This window comes from Petaurus breviceps, unplaced genomic scaffold, assembly GCF_028583685.1.
Source record: "Petaurus breviceps papuanus isolate PSGF00001 unplaced genomic scaffold, PetGlider_PUasm1.0 129, whole genome shotgun sequence".
NCBI classification, from domain to species: domain Eukaryota; kingdom Metazoa; phylum Chordata; class Mammalia; order Diprotodontia; family Petauridae; genus Petaurus; species Petaurus breviceps.
In genome coordinates, this window is record NW_027185665.1 from 582,440 (window position 1) to 595,311 (window position 12,872).

Sequence of the window (12,872 nt, forward strand, 5' to 3'; positions counted from 1 at the left end):
GATAGAGTTGAAAGGGACCTCAGAGGTTGTGGTCTATCCCAGCCCCCTTGTTTTACAAATGAGGCAGCTGAGGCATAGAGATGTTTAGCAACTTGGTTCAAACCCCACAAGTAGCAAGTATCAGGGCTGGGTTTGGAATTGAAGATCTCTTGTTCCAAGCAGCTTCAAAGTGGGAAAAATCCAGATGCAGCACAAAGGAAATCCTTTGGGCTAGGGTTGCTTAGTACCATTCTATACCCTTCACCTCTATCAAAAGCTCAGGGACTTACCCTAGGGATTGTGGGAAAAGGAGTCCATGAAGCCTCCATAATCTTGCCCACCTACTCCCTATCAGCTGGCTCCTTATAATCTATAAAGATTGGCCTTTTTCATTCTTTACAATTCATTCAACTTTTTTAAAAATCCCATTAGATAACCAAATGCACAGGGAATGAAAACAGTATTACCCTTTGATGTCACTTTATAATAGATAATCTTGCATCTTTCAAGGAAGAGTGTAGTCCCCAGTGTGCACCCCAAATGGAGATTTAACAGTGAAATCCTAAATAAGGAGAATCAAAGAATAAATCATATAAATAATTATTAATTATGTGAAAAAAAATTATAATGATGGAACAAAATGTCAAAGTTTCTGGCATGCAGCTAAAGTAATCCTCAGGGGGAAAATCATATCACTAAAAACATACTTTAAAAAAATTGAAAAGGAGAATTGATGAATCACATATGCTTTTTAAAAATTAGCCAACAAATAAACCTGAAATAAGTGTAGAAAAGGAAATATTAAGAATTAGAGAAGAAACTGATAGTTTGAAAGCAAAAAAAAAACTATAGAAATGATAAAACTAAAAAGATTAATAAAATTGATCAGCTTTTAGCCAACATGTTTTTTCAAAAAGAGCAAAGATGATCTAATCAACAATATGATTGTTATCAATTTGAACTGCATTCAGTATGATCCAATAGATTTTAATCTCCATCCTCCTCTGAGTCATCAAGTTACTGATCACACAAATATGAATTCTTTATACTGACTGATAAGAACAGCTAGCTCTACCTTGCTCAATGTTTTGTTTGTTTGTTTGTTTTGTACAAAAGAAAGAATCCCTTGTGTGTGCTCATGGCTGGAGGGTCTGACCCTCTTGGAATGGAAATAAAAGATTCTGAGGAAACATTTCCTGGAGTTTATAAAATAATGTCAATTCTTAGAATTGATAATCTGTATTTCTCTACCACTATGAGCCAATTTAAAAAACTTTCCATCCTTGCTAATTAGTTCATCTCAATATCAATGTTACTTTGAATGAAAATTGATCACTAACTTATAATGTTCTGAAAACCTTTCTAACTGGTTTGTGTGAATTCCACAAAGAAATGTACCATGAATATTTTTGGTCCTAAGGAGTGGACTCAGATGGATAACCTTGCAGGTGGATTCAAAAAAATAAGCATTTCTTAGTCATAGGAAGGAAGGAGGAGGTTGTTTCCAATTTCCAACCAATTATATTGTTCCCCAAACTTCAGCCATGTAACCAGTCATGTTCCTCCTTTTAACCCCACCCCCAACATGATGCTGTCAGACCTATAACCATTGTATTGTTTCTTTACTACCCTATTCTGTTCTTTTTTCTATGCTTATAAAAAGGAGTTTTACCTCTAATTCAAGGTCTTTGTTGTAACTGAGGCAGCAGCTAATCTACTTTATTACCAGGCTCTTGCCTTGCTAATAAACTATAATATCGTTAGGAGAATATGTGCCTCAGTCTAGCTTTGTTGAATTTTACTTTTGACACTTTGGTACTTAACTGTGTGACTATGGACTAGTCGCTTGACTTCCACAAACTTTAATTCCCTAATCTTTGAAATGGGGATAATGGAATTTACAATTATCTATTCATAGGGTTGTGGTGAGGAAATCACTTTGTAAAGCGTAAAGAGCTATATAAGGTTGTACTAGTCTTATTATCATTGAATCTTATATGGAAATGTTTTTTATGACTTCACATATATAATGGATATCATGTTCTTTAACTTCTCTATGGGTGGGGGAGAGGCTGGAAAGAATTTTGTACTCATAAAAATAATATTAAAATGTAATAAAATAAAATCACTATAAAAATTATCATTGAATTCTAGAGCCGGAAGGGCCTTGGAGAATTTTTGAGTACCTGCTATTTTATAGCACACTGTATCAGGATACTTTGTCCCTACATTGCTATGGTATTTTCATCATAGTTCTTCTTCTTAAGAGTTTCTCTGAGTCAGGTCACCTATTGGATGATGAAATGACCCAGTGAAGAGGATAGATGAGACCTTCCAAGTAAATCAAGGCACAACCCAGTCTCCCTGGGAACACACATTTGAAATTGCTATATTAGCTGGGATTAATTCATACCTATGTGCAAATGACTGTTTGATCCTGTCCTTATGTTCCCAGGTTAGGAGAGATTGAGTTCTATTTCGACCTCATATTTGGTTATTTTCCAGAGTATCCCTCTTGTTTAGCCATATCAATCTGTGAATCCATCTCCAACACACAACTTGCTGATTCCTTGTATATCACATTGGTTGTGGAGCTACTTTCCTAACTGCACTCACATTGGTACTCTGGGGAGAGTATGGTTGGCTTTTTTCTTCAAAATTCCAGGAGACCCTAGGCTGGCCAGGGTGATTTCTCTAGTACTTATCTCAAGAGTGCCTTCCCTTTCTAGTCTTCTTCCTCTGTTCATTATTAGTTGATATCAATTGCTAGCCAAATTTACTTTTAGAAACAATTACTTGCTAAGATGATATCATTCCTTGTCCCTCCCAATTGGAGAACATACTCTCACACAAGTGCATACAGAATCCAGAGGAAAGTGGGCTCAAGCTAAGAGAGTACATGAGACAAAGGGAGTAACAGCTTCTGGAAGTCCTTTCACTATCAGTTTCTTTTTTCTGCTAGTGAAATTCCTCATGAATTTCTCTTTAGAAATTTAGGGGTGGTCAGGTGGTTCAGTGAGTAAGAGCACTGGCCCCAGTGTCAGTGAGACCTGGGATCGGTTCTGGGCTCAGATACTCAGCACCCACACACACACACACACACACACACACACACACACACACACACACACAAAATAATAACTGGCCGTATAATTTTGAGCAAGTTACTTAACCCCGATTGCTTTAAAAAAAAAAAAAAGAAAGAAAGAAATGGTTTGATTTTCTTAAAAGTTCCTTATAGAGTCCTGAAGCTATCTTTCCTCAGTATGTTTAGTTCGTCCTTAGTGGCTCCTGCTGATGTTGCCTATAATGGAGCTCCGGCAAAAGCATTCATGGGAAGTTTAACTTTTTTTGGATCATGTGAAGTTAACAAGGTCTTTTTCTGGTCAAAGGGAAGGGAGGAAAGAGGCATTTTTCTTGTCACCCCCAAGTGGTTCACTCTCAAGGACTTGTCTGGGATTTCTTTTGCCACTCAAATGCTGTATCTTGCACTGGCTTATTCTTTATCCCAACCCTCAGGATATGACCAAATATCTTCAGACCATACTGATACTCCCTGGGTAGGATCATTTCATTTAATCGAATGCTGAACATTCTGATCATTCCCAAGTTGCTTAACTATATCGGTCACAATTCACTCTGTGTCCTTAATAGATTCATGTCATAGAAGTATTCTCATTTAATGGAGGTACCAGGGTTGGTGCATTTAGTTAGCTGCATTTTTTTTTTTTTTGCTTTTTGGAGGGGAAAAGGCAGGGCATTTGGGGTTAAGTGACTTGCCCAAGGTCACACAGCTAGTAAGTGTCAAGTGTTTGAGCTGGGTTTGAGCTCAGGTCCTCCTGACTCCAGGGTCAGTGCTCTATTCATTGCGCCACCTAGCTGTCCCAGTTAGTTACTTTTAATTAGGATGGGGTGAGTTCATCCTCTTATAGCATCATTATGCTTTTGTCTGTGCTACTTCCCTTAGAGTAGTCTATACCCTCCTATCTGCCTTTCTATCCCCATTCTCCTCTTGTAGAATCTTGCACCTCAGCCACTTCCTCCAAGAAGCTTTTTCTGATTAGCCCCCACTGACTCTCTTTTTTCTTTTACTTGGCATCCCTTCAATGCTTGAGTAAATTCTTATTCTCTGTATTTCTTTTCATGTTGCTATGGTTTACTTAGAAATATTCTTATGTTATTATGATATATGAATATTTCACACACACCTCTCATGGACAGTAAAGGATTTGAGATCCCAACTGCAGTCTGATGCTTTAATCCTCCCCATAATAAAAGTGCTTAAAAGCTCATATTTTAATAACTCATGTTTGTATAGTACCTTAAGATTTCAAAGCATCCCCCCCCATAGAAACCCTTCAAGGAATGTAGTAGAAGTATTCATAGGTTATATGATTTAGAGCTTGAAAGGACGTGGAGGATTATTGAAGTCAACCCTTTCATTTTACAGAGAAGGAAACAGGATTGAAGAGAGTAAGTGACAGAGTCAGCTCTGAGCACAGTTTTATTTTGTTTACAATCCAGACCTAGTGCTTCTGAGAATGTAAACTCACGAAAGGCAGGGTTTTTGTTTTTGTTTGGGCCTACAGGGTCTTTTCCATCACCATCAATTAACCTTTATTGAATTGAAAATTTCATGTTTTCTTCTCTGTTTTTTTTCCTACATTTTACTTACATAAGTTAAATATGAAATTGCTTTTTGAGTAGATGTTTTTGGCAAGTTTTGTGGGCTTGAAAAACGCAACTGCACAAGGCTCCCTCAGGGCAAGATTTTAAGGTGAATCATTTTTTAATTCAATCTAAAATAAATCAGAAGAGAAAAATCTACACTCCATCAACAATAGCAAAATGATTCACACAAAACCCTGCTAAGTAGTAAAATGAATGTCTATATTATATAAACCTAGAATTAACTAAAATTAACTTTCAGGCTTTTTCTTTTGTTAGTATTAAGGGGAAAATCTGTATAATTAATAAATTAACAAAGAAATAAAACACAAATGAACAAATAAAGCCTCAAATTTAAAAAAAGTATCACCCATGACATCATTGGTCCTCTTCAAAAATGAAGCATGGACACAATATAATAGTTCAAAATATAGGTTTCAAAAAAATAGTTACTTGGATACATTTTTTGGGTTGCAAATAATATTTCACATCATCCAAACATTGTCAGATGTTCATTGTCTGGCTCTGACAAAGTGAGTTAGGAATTGAATCCCAGAGAAGTCATGTCTCATCTCTGATTACAAAGTTATTAAGTGTTAGAACTGAGGTTCAATCCAGTTATTCTGGCTGTCTGCTCAGTTCCCTTTTTTTTGCCTACACGTTATCCCTTTTCCAACTTCATTCTAAATGCTCTGGCCAAATCGGATCTCACTCTAGGCTTTCTGTAGACTTGTTGTTTTTGTCCACTGCCCTTTGCTCTTTGTGAGATGATAGTATTTATAATCTTCCACTCTTCCTTTCCATTATATTTTGCAAATGAGTTTATATTCTAAATTGGTGTTTCCCTTGATAACCATGTGTCCCTTCCTGGCAAAGAAATCAAGTATTGGTTGGTCTCCGTGATTTCTAGGCTCTTCTAACCCCTTCATTGTGGCAATTGCTCTGCCTCAGCTGAACTTATATAGAGAATGGTTATAATTGTAATTGAAATATCTTTATTCATATTTCATCATCATTAACTTGTTCAAGTAGGCACAAATGGAGTTGTAATCATATGTAGGGTCCTGTATAATTTATCTTCTCTCTTAGTACTGATTCTTACTATTAAGAGATAGAAAATATTGTAATATTCCACTGGAACTTGAAATGTTTATTCAGCCTCCCCTTCACTCAGTCAAATCTGAATAAGATCTTTCCCCTTAAAGAAACCGTATCTGATTTTATCTTTATATTCTCAGTGTTGCATGGAGCTTTGAATATAGGTGGTTAATAAATGTTTGCTGAATTGATTTTAGACCTATTCTCTGTATGATGGTGCTGGTTGTGCTGTTGATGATAGTGATGATGGTGATGATGATTTAGCATTATATTTTTTTCTTTTGGATTTATTTATTTTTAGCTTACAACATTTAGTTTCATAAGTTTTTGAGTTCCAAATTTTCTCCCCCTCCTTGTCCTCCCTCTCCCTCCCAAAGTGGCATGCAATCTGATATAGGTTCTACATATACCTTCACATTAAACATTAGTCATGTTGTAAAGAAGGATTATAACCAATGGAATGAATCACGAGAGAGATCAAGCAATCTACTTCAATCTGCATTCATGCTCCATAATTCTTTCTCTGGATATAGACGACCTTTTCCAACACAAGTCTTTTGGAATTGTCTTATAACCTTGCATTTCTGAGAAGAGCCAAGTCTACCAGAGTTAGTCATTGTAGGGAGCTCTGGTGTCCCATAGCAGGCCTGAAAAGAGTGACCTACCCAGAGGTGGAGAGAGGAGGAGAGGGGGATAGAGAAAGAATGCACAAAAGAGGTGGTGGAAAGTAGAGTCTTTATTACCCCATGTATGAGCTTGTATAGGATACTTCCTAATTGTTTTCCCCTGAGGACATTGCGTACTTCTTTGTTCCCAGGCTGTATAACCCACTTATCTCGAGGATATAATGCTTACACCTGTGTGTTTGAGCTCCTTCCTGGGGGATGGGGAACTGATCCAGGCCTGGTAGCAGGCTCTTCAGCTGAGAGGGCTTATTCAGCCATCAGGGTCAGAGTCCCACTGGCTTATGGTCATCAAGTCATCACAGATACAATGTGTTTGTAACTGTGCACATTGTTCTCCTGGTTCTGCTCCCCTCACTCAGCATCATTTTATATAAATCTCTGCAGGTTATTATGAAGTCTGTCTGATCCTCATTTCTTATAGCACAATAGCATTCCATTACTTTCATCATATACAACAACTTGTTCAGTCATCCCCCAATTGAAAGCATTCCCTTGATTTTCAAATCTTTGATGCTACAAAAAGAGCTGCTATAAATATTTTTGTATATACAAGTCCTTTTCCTACTTCTATGATCTCTTTGGGATACAGCCATAAAAGTGGTATTGCTGAGTCAAAGGGTATGTACATGTTTATAGCCCTTTGAGAATAGATCCAAATTAGTTTTATATTTTGATCTGAATACACCAAGCCTCAGAATACTTCAGGCATATTTCAGGGAGATAGACCTATGGTTACTCAAATGAGATAAGCTGAACAATTCATATGGGATAAACTGAATGTATGAAAAAATGCCAATTGTTTAGACTATGGATGATGTGTAGTTGAATGGCTAGGCTAATAAATTGATATGCCAATAAACATATCAAGGCTAGATAGATATTGCAGGTGGAAAATAGATTCAGAACTGAATGTAGAGAAGAGTGTAGGCTGTTATGCAGTTAGGAAATTGTGAAATGCTTTCAGTGATTCCAAACTCCTTTTCAATCACTGGATCCCTCTTTTTAAACAAATGTTCTCTTAGTGACGCTGTATGGTTTGTGAATTATGGAATACCTCAATCTCTCGAGAGTTGAATTTGCAGGTAATATAAAGAGAAACAGAGAAATGCATAGTGGGCAAAAACAGGTTTCAATTTTCCTCTGAAAGATTACCAACTGATATTACCAAGGAAACATAAACTAGAGAAAGGATATAGGCTTATTGTTGTATTGCAAATCAATCAGCCTGGGTGCTGGTAATCTTAAAAAATATAAAGAAAAGGAGGAAAGCTTTTAGTGCACTGAAAAGAATCCTCTTCCTCTGTGAAGGATCTATGGAAGGCTATGGAAAGGAAAGTAGACATGGGTCCATTGTGATTTCTGATATAAGAGATATTGCTGAGATTATTGACAACTTTATCATAAAGTTTGATTACCATAATAAGCATCTTTAAGAGTTTTTGAGGACTTGGTTAAGTCAGTTGTGATTTGTGTCTCCAAGGAAGTTATTCTTTGGCACATGCTTGTGGTTACCATAAAACCTTTAATCATACCATCAAAACTCTCATTACAGGATATGTTGGGATTCAGCTTCCAGGAGGGATTCCTTGTTTAAATCATAGAATGTTGAGGTTGGAAGGAACCTTAGTGGTTATCCAAACAATGTGGTGGAGTGATGGAGTAAGAAAACCTGAGGTCAATTTCCTGCTCTAATATTTCTTCTGTGAGTTTAGGCAAGTTATTTAATAGCTCTGATTGTTGTGAGAAAAGTATATGTGAACCTTAAAGCATTATCATTATATGGTCATAAAATTCTAGATATGGAGTAAAAAGGGATCTCAGATGTCTTCTCCTCAAACCCTGTCATTTTATAGAGGAGGAAGCTAAATCCCAGAGAGGTAAAGCTCCTGACTTACTGTCATATGGGGAGTTGTTCAAAGAGCTGAGATTTGAACCAAGGCCTCCTGACTTTCTCCCTCATCGTACTCCAGCTGCCTCATTCCATAGACAAGAAAAATGAGGTCCAGAGAGTTGGAATAATTTATCCAAAGCTATAAACAAGGTAATGTCAGAATCTGAACAGAACCTACTTCTCTTGATGACAGGCTCATCATACTTTCTGCTACATCTGCTGCCCACAAGGTGAATGACTTTAGGCTTGAATTCCTAAGCATTTTAAAATCCTTCCAAACTCTGAGCAGTCAGGTACAACTTCTCTAGTATTAGTGTTTCTGGCTGCCTCAAGTGTCAAACTTTGGACTACCAGAGTTCTAGGCCTGTCTCCAACACTGAGCATAAAAGGGAATAAACAACAAAAAACCAGCACTACCCTTTATAAGCAGGGTGAAAGCTATGCTCATATAAAATAGGCATCTGTCTCAGTTGCGGGATCAGAAGACCTACACCTGGCCTTCTTACCTAATTTTCAAAACCCAATTTCTCAGAGATCTTCAGATTCTACTGCTTTAGCATCATGATTTGGGCTAAAATATTCAATTCCAAAAGCTCACTATCTATCTATCTACCTATCTTTCTATCTATCTCTCTTATCTATTTATTACCTATTATCTATATATTACCTATATGTAATGATCTTTTGGAATCAAACATTTTTATTATTATTTGGAGTTATATATTTATATGCATGTATAAATATATAGAGAGAGATCTATATGCATCTATATCTATCTATCTAGCTATCTAATCTGTCTATCTTACCTGAAAGGTCTGGGAAGACACTAACCAATATTAACTCATTAGCAACCATGAAAACAGTGTCAAAAATGCCTCTATCAGATTAGCTGCCTACTACATTGGAGAGGAGAGAACAGAATGGTTAGATGGAGTTAAAAGGCAGACCATAGGGTATTGCCCAGGAAGGTGAAATCTGAGTGGGAGCCCTAAACAGCTAGAAAGAAGCACAAAGAAGACATTGAGAGGTGTGTTTGTATATTTATAAGAGGAATGGGAGAACTTGGAAGGGATAAAGGAACAAAGGGAGCATGAAGAATGCTAAAATCAAACTCCCCCTCCCCCACTTCCTAATTTTGCACTAATGAACCTCAGTTTTCTCATCTTTGTAATAAAGATAGTGTTTAGGAGCCAATCAGCTAAGACCAATATGGTATATGGAGAGAGAGTGTGGGCCTTGGAGTCAGGAGACTTGAGTCTGAATTCCACCTTGGAAAGGTATTAATTCCCTGATCCTACTCAAGTAATTTCCATTATCTGACCCTCAGTTTTCTCTTGTACAAGACAGGAGTCATCAGGACCAATTTAACAGGAAGGGATGATACTTAAAAGGTGAAGTTAAGAGGTGAGAGAGGAATATAATGAGAGGAGATGGGGAGAGACAGAATGGGGTAAACTATCTCATATAGAAGAGGCAAGGGAAAATGGTTACAATAGAAGGGAAGAATAAGAAGGCAAAAGGGCATGGGTCAATCTTATTCCCATTGAATTTGGCTTGAGGAGGGAATTAAATACACACTAAATAGGGTATCTCACCCTACTGGAGAGTAAGGGGGAAGGGGATGAGAAGGGGGATGATGGAAGGGAGGGCAGACTGGGGGGGAGGGAAGTTGGAAGCTCCCTCTTTTGAAAAGGGATGGGATCAAAGTAGAGAATAGAACAAGTGGCAGGTGGGATAGGAGGGAGGGAAATATAGTCAGTCTTTTACAATATATCTACTATGTTATTGTTTTGCATTAGCCACACATGTACAACCTATACTGAACTACTTATCTTCCCAGTAAGGGTGGGTGACAAGGAAGGAAGGGAATGAATCTGGAATTCAAAGTTTTAAAATCAAATGTTTAAAAAAATATATATATATTTATACACTATTATTAATACTATTTTACATGTAATTGAGAAATAAGATATACAGGCACTAGGGCATAGAGATCCACTGGAAAAGTTGAAAGGGGTGTGGGAGAAAATATGGGAGAGAGCAGAGTGGAGGAGGGGATATTCTGTGGGGCTGCTATTCTGGGGTGGTGGGTAGGGGAAAAACCTGGAGAAAATTTGTAACTCAAAATCTGGCAGAAAAGAATGATGTAAATCACAAGTTAATAAAGCATTTGAAAAATAAATAAAGAGATAGAGAGAGAAAGAGAGATGATAGATAGATAGATAGATAGATAGATAGATAGATAGATAGATAGATAGATAGATAGATAGATAGATAAGTTAAACTAAAGGGGAAAAAAAGCAAGTATTATCAGACCTATTTGGCAGATAGGATCATCATTTTCGAGCTCCAACAGATCCCAGAGATCATATACAATAACCCCTCTCATTTACAAATGAGGAGACTGAAGTTCAGAGAATCTGGGTCACTCAATTAGTAAGAGTTGGAGTTATTATTTAAGCCAGTTCTCTCCTGATTCCAAGTTCAGAACTGTTTCTAATACATTACAATTACTATCAAGGATTTACACTTTCGTCCCCTCCCCCAAACTATCAAAATGCTCTGTTCACTGAAATTGAAGTTTTGAGGATAAAAGAGATATTTTTTATGAAAGTATTTTGCAAACTATAAAGTGCTATGCAAATGTAAGGAATTTATATTAAATATTCTGATTATTATGCAAAAAAGATAGGAGTCATTCTAACACTAATCTCACAGGCTATTGTAAAGAAACCAATTTATGGATATTAATGTGTTACAGAAATGGGAACTTCTTGCTACCAGGATGTCCATAAACAAGGCCTGGTCAATTCCTTTAATAACAAGGAGAGTTTCTGTCACAGTCTTTCCTAACGTTAAAAAAAAAAGGTCCAGTTTCCCTCGGGAATGATCTGGACTCAGCAAATTGTGACCTAGTCAATGGTTGTGAAGTTCTAGGAGTTTTAAAGATCAGAAGAATTTTATGATGAGCTGGAATCAAGCGTTGTAGCTTTAAAACAGAGGTTTCAAAAGCAGGATGGAATTCATTGTTAAGACCAACCTTGTTTTGAGTTTTGGTACCTCGGGCTGTTATTTGAGTTTGTTTTCTGAGCTGGAGGAAGAGTTTGATGTTCTTTGTGAAAGAGCACCCCATTTCCACCAGAATTGCTGACTGGTCCTCACAATAAACCCTGATAAAATAATATCTAACTTAGGCCTGCATTCTAGCTGCCTGATTGGCCCATTGGAAAATGCTGATTGTCTCTTTCATTGTATTGTATTTACACCATGAAGCCTTCTCTAATGACTGATGGGAAAGGGAAGTACGGCACCTGCCTGCACAGCTTTGGCCACATGATTAGGGAAAGAAGTGACAGAAAATGGAGCAGGCCCTTGACTCAGAGTCATTAGAGCCGGGTCACATCCTGGCTCTGTCACTAACTAGTTCTGTGCCCTGGGGCAGGCCACTGAAGTCTGTCTCAGACTTAGTTTCCTCATCTGTATGATACTTGCCAGGATACTTGATACTTGTACAACTCACTTCCCAAGACTGCTATGAGGAAAGCGCTTTGTAAACTGAACAGGACTTTACAGGTGTGCAGTGTTATTATCTAAGGATTCATGAAAGAAATACCTGGATTCTGCTAAAATGCTCTTGGAGGCAACATGGCTTAGTAGCTAGAGTAAAGGCCTTGGGTCTTGCTAACTGAAACCCTGAATGCTTCACTTAACCTCTCAGAGGCTGTTTCTTCATCTTTTTACAGATGAAACAGTTGACTTAGGTGGCCTAAAAGGTCCCTTCCAGGTTTAAATCTGTGACCCTATGGGGCATCTTGTGCCAGAGCATGAGTCTCCCACAGGGAGGTCAGTTACATGTGAGGAATGTAATCTGGGGCATTAGCTCTGAATTTATTTAAACTAAAAACATTATCTGGGTTAAACTCCTGTCAAATCCTCCGGGAGTTTACAAATTCTTCACCAATTCAAGCCAAAGTCCACAGGCCTGGGGGTCATAATAGCCAAGTCCAGGGGAGTTCTGTAATGTTTGTCTTATCCTTTTCCATGGATTGTTAGTGAATCCATGAGCCCATGACCTGATCCATAACCTAGGCAGAGTTCCAGGAAGGCCTTGGTGACCCAGTGGACAGCTGTTGGGCCAGGGGAGCCAAAGACTCAGTTTCAATCATAAGGAGCTCTGATGAGTTCATTTTAGCTGGCAGCCATCTTTTCCCAGGAACACAGAGTCATAGATTTGGAAGGTACCTTGGATTGAGAGACCATATCACTTATATAATAACACTTCAAACAACATTACCCATAATACATTGATTTGTCCCAGGATCATTCATTTCTGAACCTCATTGAAAAAGTGTTAGTAATGTCACCACTGGCAGCCTATCTACATGGTGCTTAAGGCTTACAAGGCAGGATTTGAGAAACAGTTTAGCATAGTGGATAGAGAGTTGGTTCAAAATCACAAACACTTATATTCAATCCTGCCTCAGACATTGTGACCCAAGATTAGTCACTTACTCCCTCGATGCCCTACTCAACTCTGTAGGAACATTAGT

At 37.7% G+C, this 12,872-nt stretch overlaps 1 protein-coding gene across 1 annotated transcript in view; it reads left to right on the forward strand.

The window, feature by feature from the left end:
- LOC138173525 (A disintegrin and metalloproteinase with thrombospondin motifs 12-like) overlaps positions 1-12,872 on the forward strand; it is a 594,307-nt gene that overhangs the window by 238,738 nt on the left and 342,697 nt on the right. The gene's annotated exons all lie outside the window — the stretch shown is intronic.